This window comes from Eschrichtius robustus, chromosome 13 (assembly GCF_028021215.1).
Source record: "Eschrichtius robustus isolate mEscRob2 chromosome 13, mEscRob2.pri, whole genome shotgun sequence".
NCBI classification, from domain to species: domain Eukaryota; kingdom Metazoa; phylum Chordata; class Mammalia; order Artiodactyla; family Eschrichtiidae; genus Eschrichtius; species Eschrichtius robustus.
Genome location: NC_090836.1, coordinates 41,109,807 through 41,113,453, shown reverse-complemented (window position 1 = coordinate 41,113,453; position 3,647 = coordinate 41,109,807). Strand labels below are relative to the sequence as shown.

General features: G+C 46.1%; 1 pseudogene; it reads right to left on the bottom strand.

The window, feature by feature from the left end:
• Positions 1–849: 849 nt before the first annotated feature.
• LOC137775791 (olfactory receptor 5V1-like) lies at positions 850–3,099 on the bottom strand (annotated as a pseudogene).
• Positions 3,100–3,647: the final 548 nt, after the last annotated feature.

Sequence of the window (3,647 nt, the reverse complement as noted above, 5' to 3'; positions counted from 1 at the left end):
GAACCTTTCCTTCGAGGAGAAATCTCTGGACTCTGCGGGGACTGTCAGTGGTGACAGTCAGCTAACTCTGAAACTGAAAAGCTGGAGGAAAAGAGACAGGCGAAGGAGATGAGAAGTGGTGACAGGGAACAGCAGGGGCGTCACGTTCAATCTAAGGCTGAGAGTCTGGGTTAATCTCCAACGAAGGTAAGGACCACCAGGAGCTGGCCCCACTGGCCTTGTCACATGGGGTGGGGATGGGGGACAGCCAAACCGCCATGGCCACTTTCAGAGAAATGAAGAAGAGTGGGAGGGCACCCCTGGGAGCCAGTTTGAAAACGGTCACTGTTGTGAAATAATAAGATGCACTTTTCAGAAAAGTGAAGACTGTTCTCTTGGTTCTCAAAGACTTGCAAATACTGTGTGTTCTTCCGGAGGCATGCTGAAGCCCCCAGCCTTTGAGGGCAGAAATGGGAAGTAATCTGGGTTCAATACAATCCAGCACTCACTCCTTGAGGGTGTTGAGGATGACCAGTGTCTACCCCTTGGGTGCTATGGGGCCTGAAATCCCCTTATCACCTGGGACGGGAGGGGCAAAGCAGGTACCCCACTGGGCAGCAGGGGGCTTGGCTGGTGGGCGACAGACCGTCATCAGGTACATGATTTGCAAACATCTCGTGCCATTTTAGGTGGTGGATTATCCTTTTCTTTTCTTCAAGAGATCCTAAACCTCTGTAGGGCACTTCGTTGCACTTAGAGGGAGAAGAGGAACGAAATCAGGCTGGCAGGTGCCCAAGGCCAGTGCAGCCCCTAGGGCTGGGGAGGGAGGCAGGAGGAAGGGCTGAGAGTTGGCATTAGAGCAGATGGCCACTAGAGGGCGCCAGGGCACCGGTGGAGTCCACCTGCGGCTTTCAGGCTGGATCTCCAGGCTCCGAGGTGAGAGGAACAGGTGGAGAAGGCTTTCTGCTTTCCATAGCTTGAAGTTATTCGCAGCACAGCGCTTAGAATGAAGGCATAGGATGCCACAATCCACAGGAGGGGAGCCAGTGTCAGGAAACCCGAGGTGCTCGCTCCAGCTCCCCACATGACCCCCACATCACCATAGAATAGCGCTACAACTGGAGCAAACTCACAGAAGTAGTGGTCGATCACCCTGCTGCCAGGGCAGAGAGGCAGAGGGGCTGCCAGGGCCAGAGTGAAGGCAGAGAAGGAGAGGCCACTGAACTAGGCTCCAGCAGCCATTCAACCAGCTGCTCGTCAGGGCAGGGTAGCGAAGGACGTGGCAGATGGCCAAGTAGTATCATGGGACGTGGCAGACAGTAGCAGGCACTCAACTGCAGTCAGTGAGGCAAACGAGTATAATTGGACCAGACGGCAACCAGCGAGATGGTTTCCCGCGCATCCAGGAAGCTCTGCAACAGCTGAGGCCCGATGTTTGAGGTACAGCCCATCTCCAGCGGGGAGAAGTGGCAGAGGAAAAAGCACATGGGTGTGTGAAGAGTCCGGCTGGAGGCCACAGCCAGCACGACGAGGTTGTTGCCCCCGACTGTTACCACGTAGACGACCAGAAAGAGGGTGAACGGGAGAAAGCCCAGGTGTTGCAGCTCCTCAAAGCCCTCTAGGATTAGCCAGGTGGTCTGGTTCTTGCTGTCACTCCTGGGCTGCTTTCTCATCTAGATTTGTCCTCAAGAGAACAGAGGAAGGTAATGTTAACCAAGACGGTATTATGACCACACACCATGTTTGGCTTATTACTTTATTCATCAAGCAAGCACTGGGTACAGGCTTTATTGTCTCCTGTTTATAGAAGAGAAACTGAGACTCAGTGAGTTTAAGTCGATTACTCAAGGTCATTATGGTGGAGTCATGATTTGAACCCAAGTGTGCTTGACTCCAAAGCTCCTAACTACTATCCTACAGTGCTTTTTGAAATCCTTTCTGAGTGATAGAAATGTCCATATCAGAGAGCAGTATAGGGCTCTTCCAACCAGCTATTTACCTGACAATCTTCGCTGAGCATCAACAAGAGAAGCATCCCTGGTAAACTCTTCTGGAAGGGTAGGAAGAGGGCCCAGGACTTCTTGGGAGGTGGTCCTGCTCTAGGTCATGCACATTCCTGAAGCATTCACTCATCTCAGACTATTTTCCCTTTCCAAGAAAATGAGACTTGGAAATCCTGACAAAAAATGTATATCATCTACTCCATGAGAGATGCCATATAGAAAGATCTGAATTAACCTAGATCCCACTCTCCTGGGAAGCCATTCTTTTTCCTTGGACAAGTGGCCTGGTGACTGTTGGTAAAGCCATTTTCAAACTTTGCCCAGTCTCTAATCAGTTTGCTGGAAGCTGGGGATACTTTCTTTTTCTTGATTCTCCTGCCTTATATTCCCTATACAAGCCAAAATGTCCAGCTTATCTCACCTAACTGCAGATTCTTTAGAAATTTCTACCCTGGTTTGTTTTCTCTCAGTTATTGCAGGAAGATAATACCAACACACAGGAAGATCTTGATAAGTACTTGTGGAATATATGAAAATATAAATAAATGAATTAGTTATAATAAATTTCCAAGAGTAAATTGCCATGGAAAATTTCACCATCTGAAATTAATGCTTGGGCTAGAGAAAGTGGCATTTAAATGATTACCAACAGAGAAGGAATCTCTGGTCCCTCCCCTAACTGAGGGAATATTGGAATATTGCTACTCAGAGCTTCAGATGGAACCATGATTAAGATTGTAGGTGGAAGTCAAAGAGGTGAGTGTGTGTGTGTGTGTGTGTGTGTGTGTGTGTGTATGTGTTAAGCTGAAGAAACCAGAAAGCCCAACACAATATAGAGTTTTCTCATTTTTGAAGTTAAGAAAGATGACTTTCCACATTAGCAGATGGCAGCAAGAACACAGCGTTTTCGCATTCTTTTCCTGGTCCTACCTGTTCTTCTGGTCTTGAGCTTACACCATGCAGACACACATTGGTCACATGGGCGGTACAGACATAGAGCAAATAGAGTACTTTCATATGTTTCTGAACATATTTTGTCTTCTATGTACTAGTGACTTCTTAAAGAACTAGGGAGAGACTTGAAATGAGAGTGGAATAGGACTCCGGATTTAGCAGAGAGATGGAGCAAGGGAAGAAGCCAGTAAAATTAACCAAACCAACAAACCAGTCAGCTGACCCAAAACGTTTCAAATCTGGACTCTGAATCGATGCTTATGATCAAAAAGTTACTATCGTTCTTGCTAATCAGTGAATTTGACCTTGGTCCCTGTTAAAATTCTTAAATAGATGTTTTACAGAACATTTGGAATTCTCATAAGGAGATATCATTAGGAACTATATAATGCGAATTACAGTGTGAAACCTCACATAATGTCTTTTATTGATAGTATTAATAATTTAGTAGATCAAAAAATAATTTAGTAGATCAGGAGAAAGGGGTAGGAAAAGGGCATATTAATTTCAGTAAAGCTTCACAGAAAACATGATGACTGCGAGCTTAAAGAGAATACTCTTAGCTTGTTTACTATATAGCAAGAGTATTCATTAATGACCCTCTGAAAGTCTGAGAAAGATGTCTAGTGAAAAGGAGAAAGTTTTGTAGATCTTGTCTTATTCACCTAACTAGACACAGCAAATATTCATGGCTCATCAGACTTCAGATGA